This window comes from Carettochelys insculpta, chromosome 2 (genome assembly GCF_033958435.1).
Source record: "Carettochelys insculpta isolate YL-2023 chromosome 2, ASM3395843v1, whole genome shotgun sequence".
Classification (NCBI taxonomy): domain Eukaryota; kingdom Metazoa; phylum Chordata; order Testudines; family Carettochelyidae; genus Carettochelys; species Carettochelys insculpta.
This window is the reverse complement of record NC_134138.1, coordinates 151954299-151969439: the sequence shown is the minus strand read 5'-3', so window position 1 is coordinate 151969439 and position 15141 is coordinate 151954299. Positions and strand designations below refer to the sequence as shown.

Here is a 15141-nt window from a genome sequence, read left to right as displayed (position 1 = left end):
TTTATAGTGAAGGGTAGGTCTTCAACTTTTGCCTGCCTCTCCTTAGGTATGGCGGCAGGTTGTAGGTATGAGGCACACTGCATTACAACTGCAGTGGCTCTTGCTGCCATATCTGCTACATCCAGGGCTAGCTGCACATCCGTCCTGGCTGTGGTATAGCCCTCCTTGACCTTCAACTTGAGGATCAGCCTCTTAGACTCTGTTAAGTAGTCCAGAAGCGGCATCAACTTAGCATAATTGTCGGAGTCATGGTTTGAAAGGAGAGCCATGTAATTCACTATGTGGAGCAGGAGGGTAGCTAAAGAATATAACTTTCTGCCAAAGATGTCAAGTCGTTTTGCGTCCTTATCAGTTGTCAATCCTCGGAACTGCAGTGTGCAAGACCTATGCAGCAGTGTCTGACGCCACTGAATTTGGCTATAAATATGTGAATAAGAACTCCATCCCTTTTGGTGGAATTAAGTATTTCTTCGAGAGCTTTTTGTGAGTAGGAGGGACCAAGGCAGGGGTTTGCCACACATCACAGGATGCCTCCATGATGTCCTCCTCCATGGGTATGGCTACTGGTGAAGACTGCTCTGTCTGTAGGTTGTTTAAGAGCCGGCGCTGTTTCTCCTGTACCTCTTCAAGCAGTATGTCCTGGCTGATGCCATCCTTCCAAATAAATCATTAAATTGTTTCCTATCATCTTGGGGTAAAATGTCCCCAGGAGTGACAGCCTCATCAGGTGATGAGGATTACTCGTCAGTGGGAGATGTAGCAGGCTCCTGCTTCTCTGGGTCTGATACAAGCACTGCTTCTGCTTCCAGCCACTGGGGCAATGGAGATGGAACCAGAACAGGCAACAGTCGAGGAGAGAGACAGCCTGTAATAGAGCAGCCCCGCAAACAACAGCCGTCGAGTAATTCCCGTCTAGGGGAGTAGCACCGAGAGGAATAATATTGGCAGTGATTGTGATAGCGGCAGCTGTTGGAATGACATCTACGCCAGTCCCAAGAAAGATCCCTGCAATATGAAGAAAACAAAACAGCAAGACACCCTGGAAGATGGAGATGGCAAAGGTGACAAATGATGATGGTACACCTTGTTATCATGTGCTGGGGTTAAGAAGGGGGAGGGCAGTCTGCATAGCTCATAGTATCATGGGCTACATCTCTCTAGCCTTCCAGATGGTGGACGAGGCGATCTCGGTGCCGGCACCATTGAAGACGGAGAGAATGCCAGAGAAAAAGTCAGCGACAGAGACCACAGAGTAGGACTTTCGTGCTACGACTTAGTCAGTGCCTTCCTTGGTGCAGCATTGTGTGGGGCTTCCAGTGCCAGTAATGCGTGTACAGACAAAACCAGGGATTGGCGCGGAGAAGTTGGTGCCATAATGGTGGTAACTGCCAAGAATGTTGTCGGTGCCGACACATTGGGAACAGGGCGCTTGGAGAAGGACAGTTGTGCTCTCAGTTCCGGGGGCTTTGTGCATAAAGGCTTCAGTGCCAATGCTGTGGAGTTTGTCATTTTGCTGCTCACAACCACCTTGGAACTTAAAGAGGCAGTGCTGGACATGCCAGGCTTTACTGTGGCCTCAGCCGTGCTCTGCGATCCAGTGGGCAATGACCTGGTCAGCGAAGCCTTAGATTTTCAGGAGGGAATGATCATTGAAGAGGAGGCCCTGTGCTTACATGCAGGCTGTTCCAGAACCCTCGTGGCCTCTTCAGTAGAAGGCTGAAGAGCCTTCTCAAATAGAATCATTTTTAAGTGCGTTTCTTGATCGTGCCATGCTCCGGCCATTTGTTTCAATGCTGGCATTTTTGAGGGATGTGAACCTCTCCCAGACATCTTATGCACTTGGAATGACCATCTGAGGTAGGCATTGCTTCACGGCACTGCTCACATTTCTTAAATCCTTGTGAGCCAGGCATCGTGAGAAGGTTCAACACAGCCCAGTTATTTTAGCAGTTATGTAAACAAGAAACAATAGGAAAAGTCCAAACTAACTTCTAACTTGATCCTAAACAAAATTTTAACGTAAGCCTTCAACTATGGGCCAACTTCCAAGTTTAAGCAGAACAAGCACAAGCTTCAAACAGTAACTTTTTTTTTTTTAAAGGAAAAACAACAACAATGAACAACTCAGGAATGTAAGAAAGAAGAACTATAAACATAAAATAGAGAGTTTTTGAGTCTCATGAGGTAAAGTTGAGGAGAGACAGTTAGCTCCATCTCTAGCCTGGGACAGTTGAGAGGAACTGGCTGCAGCCAGTCTGCGCATGTGATCAAAAAAGCACGAATGGCGAGACGCGACAGCAGCACATGCACAGACCAGCCAGATACAGCTCTAAAGAGCCTACATTCTGCGGCACCGCAACAATCCCAGCACCTACAGTGGAGCACCCACAGAGACATCACTCGAAGAAGAGTTCAGCTTATATTTAGGAACCTACATAAAGCTGCTGGATTTTTCAAAAGTGTTCATCACTCTGTTTTTCCTAGGAGCTGCTGGGTGCAGGAAACTTTTATAATCTGACCTCAACAATCATGGTGTTCCCCAAGTGGAATGGACATGTGCAATCACTCACAGAATGTCATGGTTCAAACATAGCCAGCAATTCTTAAACACATCCATAGAAATTAGATAAAATAGGTAGTAGAGAAAGAGCTAAGACGGAAAGTTTAGCTCCAGCTGTGAACTACCTCGAAATTCAGGAGTGCTGGGTTATGCTCATCTCTAGTAACAATTGCATTTCTTTTTGAATATTATATATATTTTAGTGCTCCCCCTCAGGCAGCTAAAATAACCCTAGCTCCTTGTCCTGACAAAGGTGCCAGCCAAGATGTTGAAACCCAAACCTGGATTCAAACTCTTCCAAGTCTCAGGATACTCTGATGTGGAGTTTTGGTTCAGGCCCATCCCTACATATGATCCAGTGTAAGTAGTTTCTCCATAAAACATAGTGTGACTTTCACAAAACACTGAGCTAAAATGGCTCCTAATGGGAGCTGATATGAAGAAGCTAAAATCTTTTTTAATGAAGCAGAGGTTATTTGTGTACTATTTAAGCATCCTTATAAGTCATCTCTCTAGTCTCTGCACATTAAATTTCCAAATGGCAGTTTTACTGCTACTGAAACTGATGGATAAAAGGTGAATAAAAATTATCAAAAGAGAGATTGTTCCTGTGCTTTGAGCTTGCAATGTGCTTAACAATGGTAAGTAATCTGAAAATCAGGTCCTGTTTATCTCAAACGGGGTACCCAAAATTAGTGGATACGTTTGACATTAATGTCTCTGGGCATTTTCCTCAACTTTACAATGTGAATAAGACCACAGGGGCACTGTGTAGTCAAATTCATTAATGCTTGTGAAGAACTCAAATGCTATAACCAAGAGCACCACAGAAAAACCACTGAGGTAATTAATAATTCAGAACAGAGTTTGAATAATGTGCAGTAAATGAGGTCTGGGGCCACACACTGAACAATGAAGATAAAACAAAATATTGAAGTACTGCTCATTAACTAAACACTACCACCCTGTGCACTGAATGAGGCCAGAATTCTGTGGGGAAAAAATAATACTTGATAACATATTTAAAGTATCATACTAAGAGTGTATAAACAACCTTTATTCTGACACTTCCTAAAGTTTTGAATGTTTGACTTTTCAAACTTAATGTCCTTTTAATGTAGTTTTTGTGTGAAATGATGGTTATTTGTATTGTTACAGTATTTAAGAACCCCAGTCAAGACCTCTTTGCAGTAGGTACTGAACAGACAGTAAACAAAAAAGCCAGTCCTGGCCCATAAGCGCTTACAACCTACATGTCAGACAGGCTATTACACGTGTACAAAATGCAGCATGGGAGATGGAGGAGGTGACAAAATAGAGAGTTTAACAGACATATATCTGTCTCTAGTCCCCCATTGCCTAACCAAAGGAACAAGGGTGAAACTAGTGATGTTGAGTATCATGTTGCACCACTCAGAGATCCAGAAGAGGGAAGCAAAACTGATACATTTAATTTATATTTTACGCAGGGCTTCCAATTTAGAGCATTCATTATGGTCAGACCGAAGAATACAATAACTTGAAAATGTTATATACAGTAGCTTTGTGTGGGCAGGTTAACCAAACTTAATAGCTTCAGAAATATTAACATAGATGAAAACTTCACACCCTTTCACAAAGAGACTGGTAAAAAGTTGCCATTTCATCTTTTCCTAGTACTATGACTCATTTTGATAGATCAATGAAATGGTTCAGTCTTGCTGGCACAAGCTAATATAATTAGCTACATGTAACACAATATGTAGGTAAGTCAGACAGTAAAATGATAGATTCCTCTCTTTTTCTGCCCCGATCCTGTAAAATCCCTGATCATGGCTACTTTCCCTTTATCCAATAGTGTTTCTTAATTGGACAGAGACCATCACCATTGAACAACATGAAATACAAGTTGACCCTCTCTAATCCAGAACTCCCTCATCTGTCAACAGCTGTAATCCACCATGATTTTAGTTAGCCAGACAACTACTTATGTGTGCGGTTAAGTTTTCCGTAGTCTCATCAAGTTTGCTTCCAGCCACTAGTCCTGGCTCTAAGTGTCCTGTGCAGCCAGTTAGCTCAAATTTACCCCTAAATGTCTTCTAATAGCCCAGGAAGCAGTGAAAGTGTTGGCAATTCTGCTAGACAATATTGACCTCCTGTGGTTCAGCAAATTCTCTTGATTGGCACTGGCCAGATTCCAAGGTTGCTGAACCAGAGAGGTTCTACTTGTATATCCACTGAGTAAATTGAAATTCATTGTCCCACAAGCTGAACGCACCTCCTGTGAGATCAGTTCATGCAGCAAAAGGTAAGCATTAGGAATCTAGAAAAAGTCAACAAGAAAGATTGACTACGTAAGTAAATCAAGGAGCGCGGATGTAATTCCCAAAAATGAAATATACGAACTTCTTCCTCGAGTGAATTAAGCATGTATGTGCCAAGCAGATTTTTACGCTAGCTACATGACAAGTCAGCATTGTATGTAATATTTATATACAAAATAAAATTCATATCACCTCTAATATCTTCCTTGACGACAGTGAAACAGAAGTAAGCAATACAGATCACAATTCCAGGACTGACAGTGTGCAGCTCAGACTGATCAGCTAGTAAAAGAATAGTAAGAGAATCAGCTAGAAAACTAATTATGTCATACAGTCCTAGCACTATAGAAAAGAGCTAGTAAACAGAAGTATGAGAATGAAGAAATACAAACAGCACTTAGAACAAAATAAATATACAAAAGGCACCAAACATGGCCCATTGTGAGGAGGAACACCAGCAACATCACCTTATTTGTTGTCTAGCAACAAATTATGTTCTATCATCTGCAAACTAGTAACTTGTAGCCAAAATACAAGATCACGTGTGGAAACCAAGGTTGGTGATGTTTTTTGGTTTTTTATTACCATCCTTCATCCTCTAGATTTCCAATTTCTCTTTCTGAAAATTAGCAAACCCTACTGTACTGTATTGGAGAAGAACTCAGAAAACATCATTTTAAGAAGTTAAGGATGAAGAAGAAGAGGCAAATAACTGTACCCTGTATCTCCACCCAAAGGAGGGAGAAGGGAGGCTGAACCTCTTATCAAGATGTTGACAAAGTGATATGAAAGGCAGCCCGAGAAGAGGATAGAATCACTAAAGTCCAGGGCTGCCTAGATTTCAAGAAAACGTGCTCAATTGGGTCAAAAGCAGACAGTAGGTCACATAGGATGAGGATGATGTATCTGCAAATCCATTTGCCTGCACAAAAAAACATAGCCATCATAGAGAGAAAACTGCCAAAAATTACCCACTCATAAATTATGGTCCATTTTCTTTTATTAAGTAAACCAGATTTCTATGGTTAGCAAATTGATTGCTATATTACACTATTTGTGTGTTGCAAAGGTAAACTTTAAAAAACAAGAAATTCCCTACACAGGAAGGGATATTTCCCATTTCATTTAGATAGATTTTTGCCAACTGTGGCAAAGGACAGTCAGGAATCTAAGTGGGTTTAGTGCTTCATTTGCATTCTGTTTTCTCTATTTACTACAAATTTCATATTTGGATGCCTTATCTTTAATAACACCATTCATGCCTGGCTAGAATAGGGCATGTTAGATTCTGTTATTTCACTTCTCAGAATCCACGTGAACAGTCTGAGCATAAGCTCTTGTGATGTGAGCTCATTTTGTGCACACCAGTTGAACAAGTTATATAATTTCTTGGTTTTTTCCCTTTAAAAAACAATATTTGTGGTCAATTTAAGGCATTCATATTTAGTGCTGTTAGAATATTGCAAAACGCCTCACTATAATTTACTAGCCACACCAGTTCAGAAACAATGGGAAGATAGAAAACAAGTGTAGTCTATTGGTACTCACTTGTCAATACATTATGCATCCCCATCTTAGACTGATTTACAGAAACTATAGATCTTTGAGAATTTGCTTTATTTCAAGCTCTTCATAAAAAAGTAAAAGCTATTTGCTCTTCTAGCTCCAAAGGCCCCAGCTTTAATGCATAATGCTGATCAAGAACGGTGCCATCACACTAAAGTGTTTCTCTTGAACAAAAACAACCTGAAATAGTTACAAACTAGCTACATGCCAGGGAACTAGAAGAAAAGAAATACTATCATAAGAATTCCAAACAATTGCCCTTGCTAGTATTGGAGAATAGTAGAACTTATATTCGTTAGCAAGTTCACAAGGAGCATAGCTTCAGAGTTCTCATTAATTCAGATGCTGTTCACTAAATAAATAAGTCACATGTGTGTCATGAGCCGTGTCTACACGTGCACGCTACTTCGAAGTAGCGGCACTAACTTCGAAATAGCGCCCGTCACGGCTACACGCGCCGGGCGCTATTTCGAAATTAACTTCGACGTTAGGCAGCGAGACGTCGAAGTCGCTAACCCCATGAGGGGATCGGAATAGCGCCCTACTTCGACGTTCAACGTCGAAGTAAGGACCGTGTAGTCGTTGCGCATCCCGCAACTTCGAAATAGCGGGGTCCGCCATAGCAGCCATCAGCTGAGGGGTTGAGAGATGCTCTCTCTCCAGCCCCTGCGGGGCTCTATGGTCACCGTGGGCAGCAGCCCTTAGCCCAGGGCTTCTGGCTGCTGCTGCGGCAGCTGGGGATCCATGCTGCAGGCACAGGGTCTGCAACCAGTTGTAGGCTCTGTGGATCTTGTGTTGTTTAGTGCAAGTGTGTCTGGGAGGGGCCCTTTAAGGGAGCAGCTTGCTGTTGAGTCCGCCCTGTGACCCTGTCTGCAGCTGTGCCTGGCACCCTTATTTCGATGTGTGCTACTTTGGCGTGTAGATGTTCCCTCGCAGCGCCTATTTCGATGTGGTGCCGCGCAACGTCGAAGTTGAACATCGACGTTGCCAGCCCTGGAGGACGTGTAGACGTTACTCATCGAAATAAGCTATTTCAATGTTGGCTTCACGTGTAGACGTAGCCATGGTGTAATAACACAAGTTGGCTGGTACGACCAGGAGCAGCGGGAAGATGTTAAGTGAACATTGCTCCATAGCTACCAACTCTAGCTATCTTTCCTGTGGATGCAGGCTAGTATATACCATTCCTACCCACAATCAGCATCATAATGATTGATTAAAATGCCAGCATGGACACAGCCATTCCTGTGGTACTCAGTTGTAATTTTGCAGTGTGACCACCCTCCCACAGACAGCCCTAACACAAGGGAATTAACTCGAGTGAATCACTTATGTTAATTCTGTGGTGTGGCTGCATTCTTCGATTTCAAACCCAAGAATCAGGCAACTGCCCAGGCAAGAGCTACATCAGTGCGGTTTCAGGTCATAACAATACCTAAATGTCAGTGCCATAGGAGGAACTGCAGACACCTAAACAAAACCACAGAAAACCCTATATCTTTGTGTCTGCTTTGTTGAAAACATTGAGAATGCTTCTGACACTCTCTGAGCTGTCAGCATTAACACTACAGTAAACCCTCAAGATATGTGCAATCAAGTTGCACGTTTATGCAACTGCTGCCCTGACAGGAGTGGTTTCCCAGTCCTCAGAGTGGTGGGGAGCTGGGAACCAGGTGGCAGCCTGGCTCCCAGCACCCTTCTGCTTGCACAGCCAGGAAACTGAGCAAGACAGCAGCCCTGGTCAGTCTCCTGACTTCAAGGATTGGAGGGCAGCTGGGAGCCAGGCTTCCCCTGGTTCCCATCTACCCTCCACCAGCTGGAGCCACGAAACTGACCAAGGCTGCTGCCTTGCTCAGTTTTCCCTCTCCAAAAGCAGAGGGGAGCCAGGCTGCTGCCTGGTTTCCAGCTGCCTGCCAGTTGCAAGACCTGGGAATCTCACCAGCTGGTCAGTTTCCCAGGTCCCACAAGCGGCAGGGAGCCAGGCTGCTCCCTGGTTTCTGGCTCCTGCAACTTTGACGTGCATGAAAATTTGAGCTTTGTGGGGGGTTGCAGAAACACAACCCCTGTGTAACTCAAGGGTTTACTGTACACCCTTCCCTCTCCTCCCTATCACTAACCAGGAAAAACATCAGGAGCACCAAATACTGGCTTTGGGGAAAAGATTCACTTCTGCATCTAAACAGCTACAGCAAAAAAAAAAACTGTTTTGAGAACAAGGAATGGCCAATTGATCAGTCAGTTACTAAGGTGCAGAGGCAATTATTGATAAATGGCCAGTAAAAGGGAAAATAATACCTCTTATCTGTCAGTAGATGCAGGTTTTCCACCCCATAAATATATATTATTAACTGGCTGTATAAGTTTGCACTTGTTTATTACATACTATGTCCCAACATACTAGCCCCTCAAAACATTTACCACTTGAGGAGCATTTTAGATGCAGGAATAATCTTCGCAAATTCCTACTCAATTGAGGAAATACTGCAGATGTTGCAAAGCTCTTGATTGGAAACAAACTGAAGCCAATTCATTCTCTCTCTACTACCATTTTCTTTAGAACTGAAATAGTCCATGGGTACGCTAAATCTGGTTCCAGTAGGAATGATATGCCAGCCTTAATTTTGCTTGCAAATCTACACAGCCAGTGAAGTATCAATCCAGAAATCTCCAACTGATAATATGTAAGATTACTTAGTTTGGATGGCATCAGAGCAATTTCCACTGCCACACCTCACTGTGCAATATCATCATCCATCCCTAATGCACACCAGATGGTGACAACAAAGTGCTGTCTCACATAGCAAAGATAAAATAATCAGTTATGCCTTTCAACCATCTATGCCACCTTACCAAAAAAACCCAGGGCCAAAGGTCAATTATTTACAATGTTAATTTCCTAGTCTAAAATGTCAGTCACCCAGTTTGATTTCACCTTCTAATTATTGCACATTCTAAATGTTCGCCTAAATATTAATGTTTGTTTTCAAAGACACTCTGACTGCTTCTACACTGCCCCCCCTTTCAAAAGGGGCATGCAAACACAGCCAATTGCAAATACAGATGAAGTGCTGATTTGCACATTCAGTGCCTCATCTGCAGACTGGTGGTCACTCGCCATTCCACATGTACTGGTTTTGAAAGCCAAAACAGCCATGTAGATGGGATTCCTTTGGAAGGAAGCCCCTTTTGAAGGCACCTGTCTTCCTGAAAGAAATTAGGAATCAGCACCTCTTTTGCATTTTCGATTGGCTGTTTTTGCATGCCCCTTTTGAAAGGTAATTGGGAAGAAGGGTGCTTTCGAAAGCAGGGTTTCCTTTCAAAGGAATTCCGTCTACACAGCTGTTTGTGTTCCAAAAGCAGCCCATTTTGGAAGCAAGATCCTGTGGGATTATGCAAATAAGGTACAAGCTATCTAAATCTATGCCTCATCTGCATTTTTGATCAGCTCCATTTACATACCCCTTCCAAAAGTGCAGACACAGCCCAAGTGGTTAAAACACAGGAAACAAAGGACAGTTTTCCCCGTGGAAAGAACTAAATAGTGGGGACTCCCATGGAACTGTGCTGGGATCTGTGCCGTTCAACATTATAATAAATGATCTGGGAAAGTGGGGGTGGGTCAACAGTGAGGTAGCAGAGAATGTAGATGATATAAAATTACTCTAAATGAATAAATTCAAAGCTGATTGGAAAGAGTTACGAAGGGAACTCAAAACTGAGTGACTGGACAACAAGATGGCAAATGAAATTCAATGCTGATAAAACTTAAAGTAATGCACACTAGGAAAATATTCTAACTATGCAAACAAAATGATTACTCTAAATTAGCAGTAACTGCTCGAGAAAGAGCTCTTACAGTCTTTAGCAAGTTCTTTCAAAAGATTTTTTGAAAAAAGGGGGCTCTTCCTGAAGACCCCACGGAGCATCCACACACAAGAAGTGTTCTTTCAAAAGTATATCAGAAGAATGCAGCACTCCTTTCAAAATCGCTCGTCCTTTCCCATTAGGAAGAGCACCCCCTTTTGAAAGCTTTTTGGAAAAAAACAAAACAAAACAAAAAAACCCCACGTGTAGATGCTCCACAGGCCCTTTTTTCCCCCAAAAGAGCAGTCCTCATAGGGTCTGATTTTTTGATCCCCGGCTTGCTCTTTTGAAAGAGTGGGGGCTGTAAGGACGTTCTCTTTCAAAAGAGAAGATCACTCTTTTGATCTGCTTTTTTGTGTGTGGACACACTCTTTCGAAAGAAGTTCTTTCAAAAGAGATCTTCCAGAAGGGCTTCTTTCACAAGATCTCTGTAGTGCACACGTGGCTATTTAAGATAATTCTGTGAAAATATCCAATGAATGGGCAGCAGTAGTATAAAAAAAACTAATGAAATATTAGGAAGCATTAGAAGAGGGTGACATAATACATCAGACAATATTAAGGCTTTCAAGTGACTTAAAAATCCCATGTGTTATGTCAGTCTGCAGGGAAAGTGTTCTCATAATGAAAAACACGCTGGGTCATCATCTCAGATGATGATAACATAGCAAAATGTGGAACCCAATGTGGAACAGAGCACGAGACATACCGTCCTCCTCCCAAGTAGTTCATTCACCAGTTTAATTGATGGGTTTGTTTTGCTTTGTTTCATGAAAGTCATCAGCATGTCCTCCAGAATGCCGGCTGAAGCATGAAACAATATGCAAATATTAAGCATATCAACAGAGAGGAAGCCGTGCTAATCTATACACTATCAAAACAAAAAGCAGTCAAGTAGCACTTTAAAGACTAGCAAAATAGCTTATTAGGTGAGCGTTCGTGGGACAGACCCACTTCTTCAGACCAGAACAGACTCAATAAGCTCTGTGCCTTAAATATTGAGTCTGTTCTGGTCTGGCTATGGTCTGAAGAAGTGGGTCTGTCCCACGAAAGCTCACCTAATAAACTATTTTGCTCGTCTTTAAAGTGCTACTTGACTGCTTTTTGTTTTGAAAATGTTAAGCATGTCTGTCATGTAAAAATACCTTGCAGTGCCAGACACAAGAATACCATGCACATTCTGTTCTCACTTTCAGGTGTCAATGCTACTTGCTTCTTATTTACAATATCTCCCATAAACGTAGACAAGCTTGTTTGACCAAGCACTTGGGTGAACAAGAAATCAGATTGAGTGGACTTGTAGGCTATAAAATTTTTCTTTATCTTGTTTGGAGTTCAGTTGTGTTAAAAAAAAAACAAAAAAACAAAAAAAACACCCTACATTTATAAGTTGTAAGTTCTGTAGTGCAATCTCTATCAGGAAAGATTTCTTTTATCATTTTTACAGTACAATTATTTACAGTAGAAATAATAATCTGGACACTATACACTTTGTAGTCTATAGTGAAATCAGTATCTTTGAAAGTGTAGAAAACATCCACAAATTTTTAAAAAATTTCAGTTGGTATTGTATTATTTAGTAGTGTGATTAATCACAATTAATTTTAAATGAAATTATTTTAATTACACAAGTTAACTGTGATTAATTGACAGCCCTAAAAATATCATAATGCCACTAACTAAAGCAATAGTATGCCCACACTTTGAATACTGCACAGAATTCTGGAACTGGTGCAGAATAGAACAAGAAATATTATTGGACAACTTCTCTACGGGCTTGTCTACACTTGCCCTCAACTACGAAGGAGGCACATTAATCAGGGCGACGGCTGGTTTCCGCCCCCCAAAGACAACTTTTAAGTGCTGGCATAAGTGCAGCTGCAGAAACTTCGAAGTGCCCGCACTACTTCAAAGTCCCTTTACTCCTCAAAATTTTGACACGCATGCCGGCACTTCAAAGTTTGAAGCTTCGAAGTTGCGCACGAGAGAATTTCCTAATAAAGTGCTGCATATCCACTGCAGCACTTCAGTGGTAATCTCTTATCGCCCTGATTAACATGCCCCCTTCGAAGTTGGGGGCAAGTGTAGACCCAGCCTATGAGTAACAAATAAAAAAGCCTTGGACTGTTCAACTTAGAAAAACATGACTAAGGGGGGTATAAAACAGAGGTCTCTAAAGTCGTGAATGATATGGAGAAAGTGACAACAGAAATTATTTACCTCTTCAGAAAACATAACTAGGAGTCACCCAAAAATGGATAGGCAGCAGGTTTAAGTACTTCCTCACTCAATGCCCAGTCAACCTGTAGCACTCTTTGCCAGGGGATGCTGTGAAGGTCAAAAGTGTCACTGGTTCAAAAAAGGTTTAGGTAAGTTCATGGAGAACAGGTCCATTAATGGCTATTAGCCAGGATGATCAACAGCACAATCCATGCTTGGTGTGTCCGTGAACCTCCAATTGCCAGAAGGTGGTCTAGATGAAAGGGCTCTCCAGCATCTGGTACTGCACACCACCAGAAAATAGAATACTGAGCTAAATGGATCATTGGTTGACCCAGTATGAACCAGTTCTGAGACACAGGACATGAGTATGGGTCTTCATTTATGTATGGTCAGGTCAGAATCAGTCACCTTAACTGATGAGGGCAACATTCCTGTTTACTGAAGTCTATGCACATTAGGGACGTGTTTGTGGAATAGTGATTCGAGCTTTGGGTTCACAAAATATTTGTACTGGATGAATTCCCAGATACCCTACAGATCAAGTATTACAACCTTCTAAATTCTGATGTACAACAAAAGGGAGCAGATAAAGTAGTTTGTTTAAATGAATGAAAACAGAACAAAATAAAAAAAAACACGCTAACAATCCTAAGAATACTGGGGAAAACTGGGAAACCAGAGTTCAAACAACAAAGGATAATAGCTGACAAAAATGGCTCGTACAAAAATGAGAATGGTTGGTGAAAGGTGGTAATTCATTCAGAGCAAGGTAGTCTGAGAAACAGCTTTCCTTCCCCACTGTCTGTTTTGTGCTCTTTATGGTCTTTAAAAAAAGAGAAAGAATGAAAGAAAAAAATGAAACTGCTGACATTAAACAAAGACTATGCTGTGTCAGTTTTATGCCAAAAGCTATTTACTTTCTAACTACACTATTGAAATGGGAACATCACCAGGTTGTTTGGCAAGCACACTCAATTGTCATCCTCCGTTTTGGTTTTAAATGTCAAAAAGATGCCATAGATCTCAAGATTTAAAAAAGTCAATGGCAACAACAAGAATTTAAAAATCTAAGGATAATGAGGAAGACGACAATCATATTCAGCATGATGCACAAGCAGCAACAAAATTACATGTTTACGTGTTTATAACTACTATTTTCCAAGGGAAAAAGGAATTTGATTTAATTTTTAGTTGAGATGAATAAAAAGTTTGCTTTGTTTATTTAATTTTGAGGGTTGTTTGGTTGGGACATGTAAAGATGATTTTTCTTAAAAACCACGTTTCTCATTGTGTACTGGCATCTTGCTGTGAATCCAACAGTGGTGTAGAGAGACAATTTATTCAATTATTTTGAAGTCACTTTTCCACAATATTGACTTAGATGGAGGAAATGATTAATGTAGATTAGTAAGGATACAGATTGCTCTCCTTCCCTTCTCCTGCACAGGCAATCCCCCTTTTTTTTTTTTTAATGCAACTAAACTATTGTAGAAATTACAGATTCTGGCACAAAACTAACACCTTTTAACTAATTTTAAAATTGTTTTCTTTTGTCATCATTTAGTGGATACTGTAAAAAAAAAGTAAGTATTTTACATATGTCCTCTGAACAAAATGTGATTTTCTGTAGCCACAGCAACAGTTAAATTTGTACAATTTAGATCTCTATAGGTGGTAGAAGATAGGCAAAATTTCCTTTACTGGATTTGTGCCTTTGTTGCGTGTGCAGGTATTTTGTACCATCATGGGACAAGCTTTCCTATCCATTCCAAAGGGGCAAGCAGTAACTATAGCCACCAGGAAGTATTTGCAAATTTAACGTTACAAACAAAACAACTGTTCTGTTTCCACTCTGGGAAGTGGATAAGGTCAGTTTCAACAAAATATTTTCCCAGAATCCTTTCAAATGAACCATAGAATTTGACTCAAACTTCATCTAGAGGCAAATCCTTATTGTTTTACTCATGTGACTAAAACAACAAGAAGTCTTGTGGCACCTTAGAGACTAACAAATTTATTAGGTCATAAGCTTTTGTGGATAATCAGATGTGACAAAGAAGTTTTAAGATGAGCTGAATTTTTACAGTACTTCTCAGGTATTGCATTACATTTTCAGTATCTGATTTAAAAAAAAAGCAGTCCTGTAGCACCTTAAAGACCAACTGTTTTATTTAATAGGTAATGAGCTTTCATGGGCAACCCTCTAAGTCAATATTTGCTGTTGTAATTAGGATTTTTTTTTTATAAGAGACCAAAATGAATATTTTGTAAACTTCCTTAACCATTAATTTACAAAGAGCCTTTCACTACTGTAATGTTACATGGAATAGCAGGTTTTTGTTTGTTTTTTTCAAATAGGAAACTTGAGACATTTTACAACTATAAACGTAGACAAAAAGTTTCCATACATCCCAATTGTCTGCTCAGTCTGATTTTATTGCTCTGCCTGGATCTCTGTAACAGATAAATTATATGCTGCAATAATCATTAGTTACTTTGTCCATAATATAAGAACACTCCTGTACAGATAACATGCACAGTTACTATATAAATCACACACAAGTAGAATCCTGGTCCTACAAATCCAGGAATACACCCTTCTTGCCCCACCATGGCTGCCACCTG

At 40.9% G+C, this 15141-nt stretch overlaps 1 protein-coding gene across 6 annotated transcripts in view; it reads right to left on the bottom strand.

Moving 5' to 3' along the window:
* The window catches only part of SEMA5A (semaphorin 5A), a 596575-nt gene that overhangs the window by 555434 nt on the left and 26000 nt on the right, over positions 1–15141 (bottom strand). For 2 of the 6 annotated variants that reach the window (XM_074987857.1, XM_074987854.1), the window contains exon 2: positions 5056–5145. The exons of the other annotated variants lie outside the window; for them this stretch is intronic. The gene's annotated coding sequence lies outside the window, so the exon portion shown is untranslated. The remainder of the gene's footprint in view (positions 1–5055; positions 5146–15141) is intronic. 6 annotated transcript variants of the gene reach the window in all.